A 21,170-nucleotide genomic window follows, 5' to 3' on the forward strand; every position below is an offset into this window, starting at 1 on the left:
GTCTTGACGACGTATACGGGGCAATAAGTATACCCCAGAGGAAAAATAAGGGTGCCTGTCAAATACAACGGCAAGAAAATACGGAAATTGTATCTCTACATACTGCAAAATGGTGGACCACCGTTATTGGGACGTGAATGGATCAGGAAGATAAGCTTAGATTGGCACTCCATTCATGCAATGACGGTGGACGGTAAAAAAGATGAAGACGTCACTCCTGGATGATTGTCAACAATCTTAGCTAATGCCAAAGAGGTATTTCAACAAGAACTGGGCACTCTTAAAGGCGTAACCGCCTCGATAAAAATAGAAGAGAATGCAATTCCCAAGTTTTTCAAAGCAAGACCGGTACCATATGCAATTCGCCCAGCCGTCGAGGCAGAGCTGGAGAATCTGGAGAAGGCAGGCGTGTTGTCTAAGGTCAACTGGAACGAGTGGGCAACACCCATCGTTCCTGTCATGAAGAAAACGTTAAGCAATAAGTCTGAGGAGCCAAGGAAGGTTCGCATCTGTGGGGATTTCAAGGTGACAGTGAACCCAGTCCTTCACACAGTACAATATCCTCTTCCAAGGATAGAAGACATCTTCGCCTCACTGTCTGGAGGGAAGCGTTTTACAAAAATTGACCTAGCACAAGCATATTTGCAGATGGAGGTTGAAGAATCCTCTAGGAAGTATCTCACGATAAACACTCACAAAGGCCTTTACCAGTATCATCGATTGGTATTCGGAGTAGCATCGGCTCCGGCGATATGGCAAAGAGCGATGGAACAAGTCCTGCAAGGGATTCCGGGGACTCAGTGTTACTTGGACGACATCCTTGTGACAGATGAAGATGACAGTGAACACCTTAACAACCTAGAACAGGTGCTCACTAGACAACGGGAACATGGGCTACGAGACAACCGCCCCAAGTGCGAGTTTTTTAAGAAACAGATATCGTACTGTGGCCACGTGATTGATGAAGAGGGGTTACATAAGTCCCCTGACAAAATTGAAGCGGTTGTTAAGGCCCCAGCGCCTGAAAATGTGTCGCAACTGAGGTCATTCCTCGGATTGGTGTATTACTACCATAAGTTTTTGCCGAATTTGGCGACAATTCTGCACCCATTGAACGCCCTGCTACGAACGGGAGCAGCATGGAAATGGAGCAATGACTGTAAGCGGGCCTTTCAGAAGAGTAAGGACTTAATCACTTCAAGAGAAGTATTGGCTCACTACAACCCAGCACTGCCGATCGTATTGGCGTGTGATGCGTCTACCTACGGCATTGGGGCAGTACTGTCACATAAATTCCTTGATGGTTTAGAGAGGCCGATAGCTTTTGCATCACGCTCGTTAACTTCTGCCGAGCGTAACTATGCCCAGATTGACAGAGAGGCCCTCAGCCAAGTGTGGGGGGTGAAGAAGTTCAATCACTACCTGCACGGTCAAAAATTTACTCTACTAACCGATCATCAACCTCTTCTCTCCATTTTCAACCCTCAGAAGGGTGTACCGATAATGACAGCGCAGCGGCTGCAGCGGTGGTCCCTTTTCCTAGGGGCACACCAATATGACATCGAGTACAAAGGAACTAAACAGCATGGGAATGCTGATGGGTTGTCACGCCTACCGTTGCCGACGGTGGAAGAAGAAGACCTTGCAGTGGATCCAATGGAGTTATTCCACTTGACTTTAGTCGAATCTCTCCCTGTGACGAATGCAAACATAGAAAAGGAAACACGGAATGACCCGACACTATCACGGGTCTATGATTTAACGGTGAAGGGATGGCCAGCGCATGGCGAACCACTGCTGCCAGCATTCTCGCCGAGAATAAAACAGCTGTCAGTGTGCAGAGGAACCTTGATGTGTGGATCCAGAGTAGTAATTCCACCTAAGTTGACAGATAGAGTGCTCAATGAGCTTCATGAGGGGCATCTGGGTGGGGTAAAAATGAAGAACTTAGCCAGAGCGTTTGTGTGGTGGCCGGGAATCGATAGAGAAATCGAAGAGATGACCAAGAGCTGTGCAGGATGCCACAAGGTCCAAAACGCCCCACCACAAGCTCCTCTGCATCCATGGAAGTGGCCCTCATCTCCATGGCAAAGGGTGCACATTGATTTTGCTGGTCCCTTCATGGACTCGATGTTTTTAATTGCGGTGGATGCACATTCAAAGTGGCCCGAGGTAATAAAAATGTCTTCAACCACCACGGAAAAAACTATCACAGTTTTACGAAACATATTCGCCAGGAATGGGCTGCCTGAACAGATTTGCTCTGACAATGGACCACAGTTTGTGTCTGAAGAGTTCCGGAGGTTCTTAAAGAACAATGGTGTTAAGCATTACACATCTGCCCCATATCATTCAGCCACTAATGGATTGGCCGAGAGGTATGTTCAAACATTCAAGAAGGCTATCAAGGCAATGCGTAATGAAGATATACCCCTACAACACAAGGTGGACAACTTCTTGTTTGCCTACCGGAATGCGACACATGCGGTTACCAACCAAACTCCAGCCATGATGTTCTTCAATCGAAGACTACGATGCCGCTTGGATTTGGTTAAGCCAAACGTCCGAAGAGATGTGGAGAACAGGCAGTTTCAGAATATGAATGAAAGGCCGACCAGGAGTTTTAAGATAGGTCAACCAGTTTTGGCCCAGGACTACCGCACTGAGAAATGGCAGCCAGGAACAATTTGTACACGGCAAGGACCTCTCATGTATACCGTGGATGCTGGAGAGAGCATTGTAAGACGCCATGCTGACCAGATTCTAGAGTGTAGGATTCGCAAAAATCCATGAAATACAGTATACGGGTAGGGCCCCTGAAGTGGCCACATTGTGAGAACACAGAATGGAGTTGGCAGTTCTCATGGCCCAGTTCAAAAGGACACACACACATTACCTTAAAGCAGTCTGAGTCATCATCGATTAGAAGAATCCAGAACCTTACTGTTTTTGATATTGTAATGTGGTTACAGCAGTAAACAAAACTATTAGCACCTGGAGGTGCACTAATCGCTGGCAGAGCGGTAACCGATCTCAGAAACTGCTGAGCACACACAAACGAAGGGACACTAATCGGATTCCCATTAGTTCGATTTGCGAGCAGTTAAAATTAATGTGCTTGCTTTTGTTAAAGCAACCGTAACAAAGGAAAACGGTTGATTTGGCGCCAAGATTAGGGCCAGAAAAGAGTATAACCGTTCAGGTAAATCGTCAGCAAGCCAGTCTAAGATTCGACCAGAGTAAGGAAGACTCCTCCGGAGATGGTTCACACCGTGAAGTCCAAGTCCAGTTACCATCTGGTTCGAGGACCGTGTGGAACAGAAAACGGCTCGAGGATTTCGGAGGACTTCCAAAGTTTGTACAGGAGAGCGAGTCCAGGAGCCGGTTCCATAAGGAAGGTCGGAGGTCCCGGACGACATCAAATAACAGGGTCCAGGAGCCGGTCCCATAAGGAAGATCGGAAATTCCAGACGTAACAAGAAGTACCAAGGTCCAGAAGGGTTTTGAAATTCTGGTGAGCATAAAGGCCCAACTCTACCTAACTGACATAATTGAGGTATATTCAGTAACGGGAGGGTTTGTAACGTTAAGGGTATTTGTAAGTCAGGAGTGTGATTTATCCCTCGATGTGTCCGTGCGCTTCCCTTACCCCCGCTTTTAGCTTATCGCTATTTTAGAACTGTTTATATGCTTTAAAGTTATTTTTCTCAGTGTATAATTTAGTCCTCTGTGAGAAACGTTATTTTTCGTCTGCATTTATTCTTGCCATTTTTCTCTGTGTACGTTCTCTTTCAAAAATAAAGATCGTTTTGATTTAAAACTCAATCTGTCTCATCTGACCATTTGTCTTCCGAGTCACGAGTTGGGCCAACACACAAAGGTTGTCTGGCAATAAGCCCAGTGTCTAGAACCATGAGGGGGGAGCGCTTCGAAACCGCTCAAGAGTAGTGCAAAAATCAAAACCGATTTAGCACACCATAAGCTCGTTAAAATGACCCCTTACAGAATGGCGACCGCGGCAGGACACTGGCTACAGAAACCTTGTGTGGTGGACAAAGACTCGGGTGAGACAGATGTGATGGAAGATAAGTTAGCTTCCTACGTATGTGGGAAAGTCAATGTAGTGAAAAAATGGGTGTATGACATGTTAGGAGCCGAGCGTCCCCTAAAGGCAGCCACTCAGTGGACGGCTAGTAAAAAGCACCGCAAGGGCATTGAGAAAGCGGTATGGCTCATGTGTTACAAAAAGCAGGTTCTGGTACTGGACCACGTGGTGGCCAGTAAAGAATCTAAGATTAGGCATTTGTCCCAAGAGCTGCAGGAAAAGGTTGCAGCAGAAGGGAAAGTGCTAGTGGCCCTGGAAGCAATAAGCCAAGAGAGGGCAGCGATGGTCCGGGATCATCGGGGGAAAGTAGAGCACATGGAAAGCCAGGCCGCTGAAGTACAGCGTGAGCACCAAGCCAGGGTAGAAAGGCTAAAGGGCAAGATAGCTGAGTTAGAGGGGAGTGCTAGTTTTAGGGTAGAACATGTTGAGTACCAAGCAAGAGAATCTAGGGAAAGAGAAAGGAAGTTAAAGGCGGAAATTAGCAGTCTCACTGGGGAACTATTAAGGCACAGGAGGAGAAAGTAGCCGAGGTAAAAGCAGCTTATAAGGTGGCTTGCGCTCAGGGGTTTGAGGAAGCAGACCACGGCCCCTGTAGGCCGGAAATTGAAAGCCTACGTATGGAGTTGGCCAAAGCAAAGGGGATGATATGTCTCATTAGCCCAAAAATTGGCCAGGCCGAATTTAACGGCAACCCAGTCAGGGCAGTCCCACAGCCCCTAGAACTAAACGGGTTAGGGAACCTGAGGTTGCACAGCCACCACCCCTAGCCCCTAGTTTTCCAGAGGTCTGGGAACAGGAGCAGGTGGGGGATGAAGAACCCCAGGTAGACCAGGCTAGCCCAAGAGAGAGTCAGGGACCGGGACCAGTGTACCCCGTTATACAGCGGAGGTACGGACCACCCGGTAACGACGGGGAAACTGGGGACATCCAGAACCAATTCCAGATTCCACACGGTACGCAAAAATTGCGTTCCATGGTGAGCTACATCCCCAAGCTCGCCATGAAGGGGGACCCTTCTCTGCACTTTAGGGAGATAGAGCAGGCGGCCTGTGTGAATGACTGCGATGAGGCAGAAAGGGCCAAAATGATGCTGTTCTCCCTGGGTAGCGATCTCCTCCAGACGCTACCCGATGAGTGTAAGAGGGGTCAGGAGAATTATGGCAAGCTCAAGGAAGAGATCCTGGAGGCCATGGGGATGAACAAGGGGAGTCCGTTCTCCCGGGTAGAGAGAACAGTCCAGCTCCCCGGGGAATTCCCGCAGGCGTTCGCGGACAGGCTGTGGCCAGTCTACCAGGATGCATGCCCGGGAATGCCGGCGCGAGCGCACCTGGACGGGGAACCGTTAGTTCACTGGCTAAGGTGCCTTATGAATAACTCCCTGCCCCGCGTTCGAATGCAGTCAATGGCTTGGTTCGACCCCCGAAACCCTCTGACCACGGAGGCGATGGTAATCCGTCAACTCACAGTCACTTTTAGAAATGGTAGAGATAGTGAAAACCCCCCAAAAAATGGGAAGGTTTGTGAGGTCAGGCCTGGTGACCAGCCCCGTAAAGAGTGGCGCCAGGAAGGGAGCCATCCCAACCAAAGCAGGCAAACGTGCTACGGTTGCGGGAAGGAGGGGCATTGGCGCAGGGACTGTAAGAGTCCCTGGAAGGACACAAGGGAAAAGGTTCCCACAGCCCCAGTCCAAAAGACAGAGACAGAAATTGCTCCCGCTGGGATCGAGTCATTTTAAGAGGCCATGCGGTCTCTTCTGACTGGCCAGGGAAGTACAGCTGCTGCAGTTCCCTCCCCCACCTCTGCCCCCCCACAATGACTAGAGCCAGCGCAGCCTGTCGACCTGTGTCCCCCAGAAAGACATGCACAGCAAAAGACCTCCAGTAAAATGGAGGAATACCTGCGGTGCCAGGTTGCGGAGGCTAAGTTAGTTGAGCAGGCTTTAAGGGAGGAGAACGCTAGGTTAACAGCGAGGGCTGGCAGTTTAGAGGGTCAGCTAAAGGTTTTTAAAATGGTTCATGAAGATTCTCAGCCACCAGCAGCGGGTGGTGAGGGGATACCTGCCCCCAGTACAGGAGTGGGTAGGGAAGAGGAGATAAAACTAGATTACTGGCTAGCTGCCAGGTATATTAAACAGTGCAAGCTGTTTAAGCCGGAGGCAGGGAAACAGACAGCAGGGGCTGAAAAGGCCAGTAAAGAGTCAAACGCTGTAGAGGAGCTGCAGCCACAGGTCACACAGGCTGGACGTGCAGCCTGCGTGAGGGGAGGAGTTGTCCCATCTAAGCGGGAGACTCCCCCATTGTTCTGGGACCCAGGAGGGGAGGAGCCGGAGGTCCTAGGTCCTGTCCCTGGCCAAAGTGAAGCCGAGTCTGAGGACGAAGTTCCCGCCCCCGACAGCGGTAAAGGGGAGGAGCCAGAGGTCTTAGGTCTTGCCCCTCAGTGTAGCATTGAAAAGGTCTGGTTGCCGGTTACTGTAAAAAGATACCCCCGTAGGAAAGCTGTGGGAATTTTAAACAATTCACAACCAGCAGCTGAACCTGAGGTGGGAACGCCGCAGGGGGAGGCCTGCGACAGTCCCCACAGATTTTAAGCTGGCCGTCCGGAGACGGATGGCACATGTACATACACCATAGTTTGCTAAGTAAGGTTTAGTTATTGTTATTTTAGAATGAATGTATAAGGTATTGCATTGGATGGTTTTGTAATATTTTGGATTGTTCTGTACCTTGTTTGATTTCATATTATATTGTATTATGATTATTCTGTTATGACTCTAGGTGAGTCTGTATATTGTTTAGAGGTTTGTCTCCAATAGGAAATGTTTTCTCAAACTTCGTTGTTTGGAATGAGGAAAGTGCGGGCGAGGTACACTCCTTAGCAATGTAAATTACGGGGAAGGTCAGTTGGGGAGGGAACGGATTTGTGCTCACCCAAAGACATTTTATGATACAAAGACGATTGAAGATGCTCATTGTATCACAGGGCGGACTGTAGGATTATCAAAAATCCATGAAATACAGTATACGGGTAGGGCCCCTGAAGTGGCCACATTGTGAGAACACAGAATGGAGTTGGCAGTTCTCATGGCCCAGTTCAAAAGGACACACACACAGTACCTTAAAGCAGTCTGAGTCATCATCGATTAGAAGAATCCAGAACCTTACTGTTTTTGATATTGTAATGTGGTTACAGCAGTAAACAAAACTATTAGCACCTGGAGATGCGCTAATCGCTGGCAGAGCGGTAACCGATCTCAGAAACTGCTGCGCACACACAAACGAAGGGACACTAATCGGATTCCCATTAGTTCGATTTGCGAGCAGTTAAAATTAATGTGCTTGCTTTTGTTAAAGCAACCGTAACAAAGGAAAACGGTTGATTTGGCGCCAAGATTAGGGCCAGAAAAGAGTATAACCGTTCAGGTAAATCGTCAGCAAGCCAGTCTAAGATTTGACCAGAGTAAGGAAGGCTCCTCCGGAGACGGTTCACACCGTGAAGTCCAAGTCCAGTTACCATCTGGTTCGAGGACCGTGCAGAACAGAAAACGGCTCGAGGATTTCGGAGGACTTCCAAAGTTTGTACAGGAGAGCGAGTCCAGGAGCCGGTTCCATAAGGAAGGTTGGAGGTCCCGGACGACACCAAGTAACAGGGTCCAGGAGCCGGTCCCATAAGGAAGATCGGAAATTCCAGACGTAACAAGAAGTACCAAGGTCCAGAAGGGTTTTGAAATTCTGGTGAGCATAAAGGCCCAACTCTACCTAACTGACATAATTGAGGTATATTCAGTAACGGGAGGGTTTGTAACGTTAAGGGTATTTGTAAGTCAGGAGTGTGATTTATCCCTCGATGTGTCCGTGCGCTTCCCTCACCCCCGCTTTTAGCTTATCGCTATTTTAGAACTGTTTATATGCTTTAAAGTTATTTTTCTCAGTGTATAATTTAGTCCTCTGTGAGAAACGTTATTTTTCGTCTGCATTTATTCTTGCCATTTTTCTCTGTGTACATTCTCTTTCAAAAATAAAGATCGTTTTGATTTAAAACTCAATCTGTCTCATCTGACCATTTGTCTTCCGAGTCACGAGTTGGGCCAACACACAAAGGTTGTCTGGCAATAAGCCCAGTGTCTAGAACCGTGAGGGGGGAGCGCTTCGAAACCGCTCACGAGTAGTGCGAAAATCAAAACCGATTTAGCACACCATAAGCTCGTTAAAACGACCCCTTACAAGAGTCACTGGAAAACGTCAACTCCACATCACGATCTGATACACCTGGCAATGAAATCGACGTACCAATTGCAGCTACCGCAGAATCGGTGATATTGGAAGCAGATGAACCAAACAACGACATTAATCCCGACTCAACCTTGCCAGAAGAACCTGATACCCCAAAGAGGCGTTATCCAGACAGAATCACGAAGCCTCCTCAAAGACTGAACTTATAATTGCTTAAACTTAACCAATGTATCTAGCAACCGTAATTGTGATTGTAATTAGTTATCATTTAGTTGTTAAATGAATGTTATGTGCTGTTTATCTAAAAGGGGAGGAATTGTTGTGTATGTACCTTTAAGAGAATAACTGGTCTCAGATTGCAGTACCAGCAGTGACCACTCCTGCATAAAAGGCGCTAGTGAGCCTCTGTAGTTTCAGTTTCCCGATTGACTTCATTCAGTTGTTCAACTCCTGCTGTCCATGTCTCAATCATTCACGGACATAATACGGAGTAAGTTCACAGACTGCACAGGCAGGTGCTGTGGCTTGTTTAAGGGGAGGGGTCATCCCGCCCATCGCTTGGGACACTCCCCCACTCTTCTGGGATTTAGATGAGGAGGGACCCAAGGGTGAAGATCCCACCCCTGACCCAGGTTAAGAGGAGGTGGGACCTGAGAGCAAGGACCCCCAACCTGCAGCACCAGGCTGCGAAGAGTTACCTGCCCCTAGCCCAGGTTCAGGAGAGGTAAAGCCTGAGGATGAAGATCCCCAGCCAGCGGCAGTGGTAAGCCCACAGACCGCACCGGAGGGGGCAGTGGCTTGGGTTAAAGGCCCACCAGCCAGAAAAATCCCACCCGCCAAGGTCCCTAGAAGGTCCCCACAGACGCCCCAGCCAAGGAAACCGTGGTCACCGGCTCCCCATTTTAAAAGGGCAGCCTCTCGAGTGAGGGATCGGTCTAAGGACAGAGGTCCCCAGCCAGCAGCCACAGGCTGCGAGGGACCAAAATTACAGGACAATGCGGCCACACCGAAGGGAGCGGTGTGCCACAGCCCGAACAGGGGTTAGCCTGGCCGCCCGGAGACGGGCGGCGGATGTACATAGTTTCTGTAATGTAATTTTAGTTATTGTTAAGTTTGGGTGTTTAGTTTAAGTTTAAACGAGGTGATTGGTAGTTTTAAATAGTAGTAGTATTGTTAAGAGTGTTTATATTGAGTCGAGGTCACGAGACTCGACTATGCTTCACCCAAGCCAGAGAATCTCCTCGGGACCTGGCTATATGCTCTTGTGTCTCTTTGCAGAAAAGGATTTCAGGATGAAGGGGGGCGTATTCCTACTCGCCCTGATAGGAATGAGCATTGGAAAGCGAGGTGACATGGAGGACTCCCACATCTATGGGTGCTCAGGAGAGAAAGCACCAGTTGTGACTGCTGGGAGCAGCGAACAAGGTGCGGAGGAGCCCGCCATCTATTCCCATGAGGGAAGATGGCCCAGGTGGTTGGGATCCAACTCCACCCGGTACTCCAGCCAGACTGGGTTCACCTACAGGGAGGCCTCCCTCCCCTGCCCCAACATACAGGTGGTGGCCTCACAGGTCGGGGTCACTGAGGGGAAATGTGTGTGCCTGACTTGCGGAGGATAGATTCCCCTGGGAAGGTGGTGGTGGCTCAGAAAGCTGAGCAGAGACATGGGGGGCCATACAGCTGACTGGGAACGAATGGGGAACGACATCCACCGGACGGTCACAGGGACCCAAGGGGGGACTAGTGTGTGCTGGGATAAGTGGTGGGAATCGGAACAGGGAATTTATGTCTGCATGTGGTCACAAAGGGCCTGCCCCACAGGCATATCCATCATCTTCTCCGCATCATGGCAGGACAGCATGGTGGCATAGTGGTTAGCACTGTTGCCTCACAGCGCCAAGGACCCAGGTTCGAATCCGGCCTCGGGCGACTGTCTGTGTGGAGTTTGCACATTCTCCCCGTGTTTGCATGGGTTTCCTCCGGGTGCTCCGGTTTCCTCCCACAGTCCAAAGATGTGCGGGTTAGGTTGATTGACTATGATAAATTGACCCTTAGTGTTAGGGGGATTAAATACGTGGGGTTACGGGGATAGGGTGGGATATGTGTTGGTGTAGGGGTTATGGGGATCGGGTGGGATATGTGTCGGTGCAGGCTCAATGGGCCGAAATGGCCTCTATCTGCACTGTGGGGTTTCTGTGAGTTCTGTGAGATAAGGGGAAGGGGGTGGAATGGGATTCCCACCTACACACTTGCATAGTCCCACGTTACCCAGCCCCAGTCAAAGCCACTGACCTAGTGACACGCACCCGAAAGCCCCTGCCCACGACTCAGGCAGCAAGGACACACAGAGAGGGGTGCCCTGCCACCACCAAGGGACCAGAGAATGGGCTGGTACTAGTGCCGACGGAACAGGTGCTATACCAAGGGGTACACTACGCGGTAGCTTCCGTGATCCTGAACCTCTCCGAGGTACACTTACCTGAGTGGTGCCCCAAAGAGACAGAACAGCTATACCAGGCCCTGTTGAAAGTCATGTTTAGGAAATTCTACGAGTTCGATTTTGCCAACGTAGACAAATCCGAACTGTACACCACACACCATGAGTATGTTGGTAATGCGGGGAGACAAAGAAGGGGAGCCTGGAATGATGTTTTTACAGCGTTTAACACAGGGTCCTCTGTCATCAACAGCCTGGATGACATAGAATTGCAGACACAGATAAACGGTCTAAAAACACAATTGAGGAAAATCTTGATGGATGAAATTAAGGGAGTAGGCTCAGAGTTGCATGAGGACCAGGCCATGACGGTACATTTAAAAGAGATAATAGCTGAGCTGGAGAAGCACGCAAAGACTGTAAATGCCCTCATAAGAGAGGATAGAAATGCTTCAGATCAGGCTGCACAGAACGAGGTGTGCATGCTGTATGGGGCATGGTTGCTGGGCGAGGGCCGCAGTAATCTGGAGGATTTAAAACAAGGTTTAGTCCCCTCATGGATCAGCAACAAGCACCTCGCAGCCCTCCATCCATTTGAGAATGCATGAAGCCCGTGTCCACTCCGGCTAGTTTCTGAGGCCTACCCAGTCCCGGTAGATTGTGCACGTTCAAATCATACTATCATGGGTATAGTAGTAAGGATGCAGGTCATGTGTGGGACAACCCGACCCGTGCCGATATACAGGGTAGAGAACATTGGATTCATTCAAGGGGGTGCACACATCCGTTTCACAGCGGCCCCACCTTGTGTCATAAAGTGGGAGCACGCTATGACAGGTACTGACCTCTCGGGGTGCCGAAGCCGGGAAGCACACATAATACTGTGTCCCTAGCACTTGAATGCCTATTCAAAACCACAGTGCGGGTTTAAAGCTGCTGGCGTGAAACCTATAAACTGCACCATGGAGGTAATGGCACAAGACCATGTTCCCCCACAGGTAGCATATATAGGAGGTGGGACATATTGTGTCACCACAGGTGCGCCCCACTACCAGCATGGACAGCAGTTTCTGCTTTAAACCCGAGGCAGAAGTTCAAGTGGCCCAGGAATGAATTGTCCCCATTCCTGAACCCTCCACTGTTCATCTCACTGTAAAAGAGAATTTCACCAACCTGCAAAAGTATGTAGCGCATTTCGGCTGTGAAATCCCCCCTCTCCCAGAACATCTTACCAAAATACTCAAAACAGTAATAGTCTCACAGAAACATTTCTACACTCGACAGCAGAAGACGGTAGAGATAGGGGCCAAGATACTGGACATTGTGGTTCCACCCTGGTGGGACATTTTTGAAAATATAGAGGTCTCTTCATGGATTAGACTGGCCTCCCACATCCTCGTGGTTTGCCAGCTGGGAATAGTATTGTACCTAGTGTGCACTCAGTGCAAGGGAAAAGGCCAAATACTAGAATTCCGAAACCAAAGGACCTGGAAGGAGCATTATTTCAAGGTGGAGGGAGATACACCTGTTTGAATTTTTTTGTGTGTTTCGGAATAAAGATTGTTATTTTTTTGTGTTCTTTTTGTTGTTTTTAATAAAGACTTTCGACGTGTTATTTTAATAAAGATGTATGCGTACCAAGTGGTGCAGGGGTGTTGGACCCCTCCATGCTTGGATGTGTGTAAACGCCTGTATTCTGTCTATGTATGCTTATGTACACTACATTTTTACAGAATAGGAAATGCATGTGTCGTGGGATCAAAAATAGGTAATTACAGGGGAAGATTGACTATGGAGGGTCGGGAATTTTGCTCACCTTGAAGGATGATACTTAAAGCGAGTTTAATATCAACAGGGGGGAGTGTAGGGTTCTCAAAATTCCCACATTCCCCAAAAGTTATGGATAAAGGGACCCTGTATGGACCAGTTATTAAAAAGGGTACCCAAAATGGCTTCTGAAACCTCACGGCCAAGGCCTGCATGATTTTGATAGCAAGGCCCTGCAGAAGGCAGGCCCATTTAAATCCTGAAACGAAACCTAACATGCATGGATCCATGAAAGACTTTGTCCTTTTCTAAAGCCAGACAGCTAGGTAAACACAGAATATGCATTCTTCACCTTGAAACAGATCAAGTCAGGATGGACCTAATCTTGAGGCCATTAACTTTTTGCATAAATAATCGGCCACAGCTCACAGGTAGCTACCAAGCCAGGAAAGACGATTAAATTTCATAAATAACTAACAGCCAGGATATCGAAGCCATTAAACAAGGAGACAACTGCCCCAAAAGCCGTTAAAGTGAATGACTGCAACCACTTTAGACGAGCCCGCCAAAATTAGACAAAGAACTGACCTGATTTGGCGCGCAGATAAGGGGTGAAGAACCGAGTATAATTGTAGGCCCACCAGTAGCTCTCGCTCTCTTGCCTCTTGCTCCTGCCTCTCCCGACACCGAGGACGCCCATTACAACACTGGGGGCCAAACGCGGGAGAACAGAACCCGACTCGAACGCGCACAGGACACACGGGGCCACAAACGGGCAGGCGAGACAAGACGAACAGCAAAACCGATAGGCAGAGAAGGGCAGCGAAAAAGAAGCATTGGGGATGAGCGGGCACACACCCCGGCCTAGTTATAAGCTGACATTTGAAGCATGGGTAGGACAATCAAACTGACAATATAAACCGCCAACCGAGCCCCAAGCACAACAAAACCGTCGGCGACCAAGCCACCACCAGAAGGACAACCATTCCCGCAAGGTGAATTACCCAACAAAAGACTTTACTCCCTATTTTTATAATGATGGAAAAGGAGGGTACTTCATACAGACGACTCCACCACCGCGCCCTGTGACCACATGATGACAGCAGGCCCCCAAGGACAACAAGAGTGAACCCCAAAACCACAACCGGCCTAATCGACAGGTTTTGAACCATCAAAAAGGAACCCCATTGGAGCATGAATCCCTGGCCCCTCGTAGCTTAATCTAGTTAGGTATTGGGGGTGGGATACGGGTAAGTGGATTTTTAATGTGTTTGTTCCCTCGATGTGCCGTGTGTTCCCCATTCCCAAATAAGTGTACTTTTATATAGCTGTAATTATCCTAGTAATTTCCAGTGTTGTTATATTGTTGTGCCTTTAATAAAATTGTGGTTTTCTTGTACCAAACCAGTTGTCTACTCTATTTCTGTATCGCCGCCTGTATCTAAGTCCGGTGTCTAGAACCCAGGGGTGTGGGAGCGATTCGAACCGCTCAGAGACAGTCAGAGGCAGAGCTGACTGGGCACACGCCACCCCCTACAAGAGAGTGCAGCAAAGATTCACCGGACTGTTACCTGGGATGGCAGGAATGACATATGAAGAGAGATTGTGTCAATTAGGCTATGTTCACTAGAGTTTAGAAGAATGAGAGGGGATCTCATTGAAACTTATAAAATTCTAACAGGACTACACAGACTAGATGCAGGAAGGATGTTCCCGATGGCGGGGAGTCCAGAACCAGGGGTCACAGTCTGAGGATAAGGGGTAAGACATTTAGGACTGAGATGAGGAGGAATTTCTTCACCCAGAGAGTGGTGAACCTGTGGAATCCTCTACCACAGAAGGCAGTTGAGGCCAACTTAAGAAATATATCTAACTCCTTCTTGAATATATTTAATAAGGCTAAAGGGATCAAGGGATATGGGGAGAAAGCAGGGACAGGGTACTGAATTTGGATGATCAGCCATGATCTCATTAAATGGTGGAACAGGCTCGAGGGGCCAAATGGCCTACTCCTGCTCCTATCTTCTATGTTTCTATGTTTCTATGTTCACCTATAACAGTGATCCTTTAACACTTGTTAAGCAGCTACTGAACCATTTACCTGGCATAAGTGTTGAAATATTTGTTATCCAGCTGTGGAGTGTACAATATTTGTGCAGAATGGCTTAACAAAATCTAAATAAAACCCAAATTTCAGGCCAGGTCTTGAATGTACTGGTAACTGCCGTAAAGGACCATCATAAGTAGAGTTTTGGTGGGGAAGGGCACCCTTTCACCAGCAAGCAAATGAGGCAGTAAACTATGTCAGAAAAGCAGTCAATGGGGTAGATGTTCAACCTGTCAATTGGCTGCCCATTATGGAAACCTCTTTGGTTTCAATGGGAATGAAAATTGGGCAGCTTATATAACGGGCAACCGATCCGCCAAGGCCGGTTTCATGCCAGATCGGCAAGTTGAAAATCCACCCCAGTGTCTTGTTAGCTACTGAGGGGACTTGGGAGAAAGTCTGGAAGGAGTTGTGGAAGGTAAAGGTTGAATATTACTGCAAAGTAACAGCACAGGACAAAAATGGACATAATGGACACGCCCTATGAGGTGAGATTGAGTAGACTAGGCCTATGTTCCCTAGTGTTCAGAAGAATGAGAGGTGATCTCATTGAAACATATAACATTCTTAAGAGGCTTGACAGGGTTAAAGCTGAGAAAATGTTTCCCCTGGCTGGGGAATCTAGAACACGAATCTCAGAATAAGGTGTTGGCCATTTAGTACTGAGATGAGGAGAAATTTCTTCACTTAAAGGGTTGTGGACCTTTGGAATTCTCGACTCCAGGGAGCTGTGGATGCTCAGTCGTTGAGTATATTCAAGACAGAGGTCGATACGTTTTTGGGAACGAAGGGAATTAAGGGATATGGGGTTAGTGCGGGAAGGTGGAGTTGAAGTTGAAGATCAGCCATGATCTTGTTGAATGACAGAACAGGCTTGAAGGGCCAAATGGCCTACTCCTGCTCCTATTTCTTATGTTCTTATGTTTTTATGTAAAAGCAAGTTGTAGTTGTTACAAATATAAGCAAATCCACCATACTGACAGAGAAATGTTAGCAAGGGTGTAGCATGTTATGAAATAGCAAGGTTTTGAAAATACCATAATGATTGTAGAGTGAATGTACTGTATGAAGGAATTTCTAGGGGCCTAGTGTCTCAACTCTCAGTGCTCTTATGCGTAAGAACTGATCTTGATAATTGGAAGTTGGAGTGGAGAGCAAGTGGTGGACTCCAAACAATATATCACTTACACAGCGCATCTGTTCAGGAGGGAAAGCCTGAAAGAAATGTGTGTGTAAATTGGAGAAGAGCACAGAATGCACAATTCCTGAAAATGTGATTTTGTTAGCAGCAATGAAGAAAGAACAGCCCAGCAGGATGCCCACGTGATAATGATCCTTTAACACTTCAAGCAGCTAAAGAGCCACTTAGCCAGTATAAATTTTGAAAAGTTTGTTATTCCAGCTGTGGTGTGCACTAAATTTGTGGAGAATAGATCTGCAGAATGTGATAAAAGCTCACAGTTCTGTGCCTGAGAGATTACTGGACATTGTAAGGAGACGCCCTCCAGCAATAGTATGTATGGAGCAGTACAAGAGCAGTCAGTCACAATTTTTGTCAGCTGCAGTGCCATCATGTAGCTCTGCACAGTGACTGTAGACAGTATCTGTGTAAGGAATGAGCCCACAGTGATTCCAGCAAAGCACATACCTTGCACAAATGCATGTGCAGCAGGGTTTATTGCAGATACAGAGCCTTCTATACAACAAGAGGCAAATACACCAGCAAAACACATGAAACACATAACATATATACCACTGTACAACTGGATAAAATTAATTCACTTTTCCCATCCAAAAGGTATACAAAATGATTAACTTTTAAGATGCTTTCTTGTGTGGCTGGAAGACCTCTGTCACATAAAAGTTAAGACCAGCGATATGCTGCAATGCCATATATTGTAGACAGCTAACTATCCTTGCAACTTTCTACAGACACATGAGATACCTTACTCACACCCTGCCTAGTGCACCTGAACTTCCTCATGCATTGCTCCTCCACCGTGCCTGGACAGTTGGCAGTTTTGCAGTAGATTCACAGCCTGGGTAGTACAGACAATGCCCTCTGTATAAGTTCTCCTCCATTGCAATATACCCACTAATGATTGCTAGACTTGGGGTCACTGAAAATAAAACACTTTGTGCCATTCACATCTTTTACTGCTGAGGTGATACTTCGAACTCCTCGGGGAACATTTTCCACACAACCGCCTGGGCAGTAATCTGGTGGAGAGGATCGCCCAACCATTATAGAACCCACTTGGTTTTCACTCTATTGAAATCAATGGAATGGAAACCGGGCGGATTCTATCATGAGTGGGAAATCCACTCCACCAGATTAATGCGCAGGCGGTGAAGAAAAAAATGTACCTCTTCCTGTTTGCTAAACCCACTAAGACCAGGTCTGACCTAGACTAAAATACTGACTTTCAATTTGACTTTGCAGCTATGGAGTGCTGCACAATTTCATCATTAATGATCTTTATCAAGGCATTAACATGTAGCACGCGATTCTTTTGCTAAAGTTCATTAATCCATTTTCAGAGGGGTAGAGTTCCTCAGAGTAACACTAAACATGGTTTGTTCGCATCTATATATTTGTTGATCCATATTTATTTGTTGATAAAATTATCAAACAGAGGAAAATATAACTATAAAGGTTAATAAAGTAATTAGAAATTATTTTCCTTTGTGCGTTATTTTTAGTACTCTGGTTAGCTCATTCATGTTAACTTATTGGCTTCACTAAGTTAAGAACCCATGGAGAGGAAGTTAATGCAAACGCTTTAGCCAGTATGTTAAAAATAATGCACAGAAGAAATTAAAAACCCCTTGTGGTTATATCAGGGTTAATTTGTGGAAGCTTAGTAGAAAGCAATAAAAATAAAATTGAAATACAATAACTTCATATATTTTGTATGTACAAACTCACACAGTGAAAATTTAAATTCCTGCTATTAAGCGAACATATCCCAGATAAGTTTCATGGAGTGGTACTGGTATGTGGGAGGTTAAACTAACTAGTGGGGGGGAGGTTCCTAGAGAGCAAATAATAAAAATGACAACAGAGAAGGTCATAGACTTAGGTAGCAGTGGGGAAATTAAAAACCAGAGCATGTCAGGAAGGGGCAGAAGGTATGGAGTAAAAGGTAAAGTAATAAAAAGGGCAAAAGCAGGAACTAAGTATCACAAAACATCTTTGAAAGTTCTCTATCTGAATGCACGTAGCATTCGTAACAAAATAGACGAGTTAATGGCATAAATAATTACATATGGGTATGATCTTGTGGCCATTACAGAAATATGGCTGCAGGGTGACAATGCCTGGGAATTAAACATACCAGGTTATTTAACGATCAGGAAGGACAGGCAGGAAGGAAGGGGAGGTGGGGTGGCTATGTTAATAAAGGAAGGAATCACTGTAATACAGAGAAATGATATTGGGTCAAAAGATTAGGATAATGAAACAGTTTGTGTTCACTATGGAGAAAGACGATGCAGACATAGAAATCGGGCAAGGGGACTGTGACATACTTGAACATATTATCATCGAGAGGGAGGAGGTGCTAGCGGTTTTAGCAGGCCAAAAAGTGGATAAATCCCCAGGCCCGGACGAGATGTATCCCAGGCTGCTGTGGGAGGCAAAGGAGGAGATTGCAGGGGCTCTGACACAAATTTTCAGAACCTCTCTGGCCACAGGGGATGTACCAGAGGACTGGAGAACAGCTAACATAGTACCATTATTCAAGAAGGGTAGCAGGGATAAACCAGGGAATTACAGGCCAGTGAGCCTAACATCTGTGGTAGGGAAATTATTGGAAAAAATTCTGAGGAACAAAATTAGTCTCCACTTGGAGAGGCAAGGATTAATCGGGGATAGTCAGCATGGCTTTGTCAAGGGTAAATCATGTCTGACAAATCTGATTGAATTTTTCGAGGGGGTGACTAGAGGGGTGGATGAGGGAAATGCTGTGGATGTGGTTTACATGGACTTCAGTAAAGCTTTTGACAAAGTCCCGCATAGGAGACTGGTCAAGAAGGTAAGAGCCCATGGGATCCAGGGTGCCTTGGCGCGTTGGATCCTAAACTGGCTGAGTGGCAGGAGGCAGAGGGTGATGGTCGAAGGTTGCTTTTGTGACTGGAAGCCTGTGTCCAGTGGGGTACCTCAGGGATCGGTGCTGGGTCCCTTGTTGTTTGTGATCTACATAAATGATTTGGATGAGAATGTAAAAGGTATGATCAGTAAGTTCGCAGATGACACGAAAATTGGTGGGGTGGTAAATTGCGAGGAGGAAAGCCTCAGGCTACAGGACGATATAAACGGGTTGGTCAGATGGGCGGAAAAGTGGCAAATGGAATTTAACCCTGAAAAGTGCGAGGTGATGCATTTTGGACGGACAAATAAGGCAAGGGAATACACAATGAGTGGTAGGACCCTAGGAAGTACAGAGGGTCAGAGGGACCTTGGTGTACATGTACATAGATCCCTGAAGGCAGCGGAACAGGTAGATAAGGTGGTTAAAAAGGCATATGGGATACTTGCCTTCATTAGCCGAGGCATAGAATATAAGAGCAGGGAGGTTATGATGGAGCTGTACAAAACGCTGGTGAGGCCACAGCTGGAGTACTGTGTGCAGTTCTGGTCGCCTCACTATAGGAAGGATGTGATTGCTTTGGAGAGGGTGCAGGGAAGATTCACCAGGATGTTACCTGGGATGGAGCGCCTCAGCTATGAAGAGAGGCTGGACAGGCTGGGGTTGTTTTCCTTGGAGCAAAGAAGGCTGAGGGGGGACCTGATTGAGGTGTACAAAATGATGAGGGGCATAGATAGGGTAGATAAAGAGGAACTTTTCCCCTTAGTAGGGGGGTCAATAACAAGGGGGCATAGATTCAGGGTAAGGGGCAGGAGATTTAGAGGGGATTTGAGGAGGAACTTCTTCACCCAGAGGGTGGTTGGAATGTGGAACTCAATGCCTGAAAGGGTGGTAGAGGCAGGAACCCTCACAACATTCAAGAAGCATTTGGATGAGCACTTGAAATGCCATTGCATACAAGGCTATGGACCAAATGCTGGAAAATGGGATTAGACTGGACAGGGATGGATGGGCGGCGCAGACACGATGGGCCGAAGGGCCTCTTTCTGTGCTGTAAAACTCTATGAGGTAAGGAATAATAAGGGGAAAAAAACACTAGTGGGCGTAGTCTTTAGGCCTCCGAACACTGGCAACTCTGTTGGACGGAGTATCAATCAGGAAATAGTTGAGGCTTGTAATAAGGGAACATCTATAATTATGGGGGATTTTAACTATCATATTAATTGGACAAATCAAATTGGGCAGGGCTGCCTTGAGGATGAGTTCATTGAGTGTATTAGCGATGGGTTTCTTGAGCAGTATGTAACTGAACCGACCAGCGGGCAAGCAACCTTAGATCTGGTCCTGTGTAACGAGACAGGATTAATTAAAAATGTCCTAGTAAAGGATCCCCTTGGAATGAGTGACCATAACATGGTTGAATTCCATATTCAATTAGAGGGTGAGAAGGTTGGATCTCAAACAAGCGTGCTAAGCTTGAATAAAGGAGACTATGAAGGTATGAGAGCGGAATTGAGTAGAGTGGATTGGGAAAATAGATTAAAGGGTAAGACGATACATGATCAGTGGTGTACATTTAAGGAGTTTTTTACAACTTCCAAAAAATATATATTCCACTGAGAAGAAAAGGTTGTAAAAGAAAAGACAGCCATCCGTGGCTAAGTAAAGAAATTAAGGATAGTATTCGACTAAAAACAAGGGCATATAAGGTAGCCAAATCTAGTGGGAGGATAGAGGATTGGGGAAATTTTAAAAGACAGCAAAAAATAACAAAAAGATTGATTAAGAAAGGGAAGATAGATTATGAAAGTAAATTAGCAAAAAATATAAAAACAGATAGTAAGAATTTTTATAGATATATAAAAAGAGAAAGGGTGGCTAAAGTAAATGTTGGTCCCTTAGAGGATGAGACCGGGAAATTAATGGTGGGAAATATGGAGATGGCAAAAACACTGAATGAATATTTTATATCAGTCTTTACAGTAGAAGACACTAAGAATATCCCAACACTGGACAAACAGGGGGCTAAAGGGGGGGAGGAGCTAAACACGATCAAAATCACTAAGGAAGTGGTACTCGGTAAAATACTGGGACACAAGGTGGGTAAATCACCTGGACCTGATGGCTTACATCCTAGGGTCTTGAGAGAAGTGGCGGTAGGGATTGTGGATGCATTGGTAATAATTTTCCAAAACTCCCTGGACTCGGCAATGGTCCCGGCAGACTGGAAAACTGCTAATGTAACACCCTTATTTAAAAAGGGCAGTAGACAGAAGGCTGGAAACTATAGACCAGTTAGCCTAACATCTGCGGTAGGTAAAATTTTGGAGCCCATTATTAAGGAGACATTAACAGCACATTTGGATAATCATAATTTAATAGGACAAAGTCAGCATGGTTTTATGAAGGGGAAGTCATGTTTGACAAATTTGCT

This window comes from Somniosus microcephalus, chromosome 5 (genome assembly GCF_052327205.1).
Source record: "Somniosus microcephalus isolate GS21.2 chromosome 5, FLI_Smic_1.0, whole genome shotgun sequence".
NCBI lineage: Eukaryota > Metazoa > Chordata > Chondrichthyes > Squaliformes > Somniosidae > Somniosus > Somniosus microcephalus.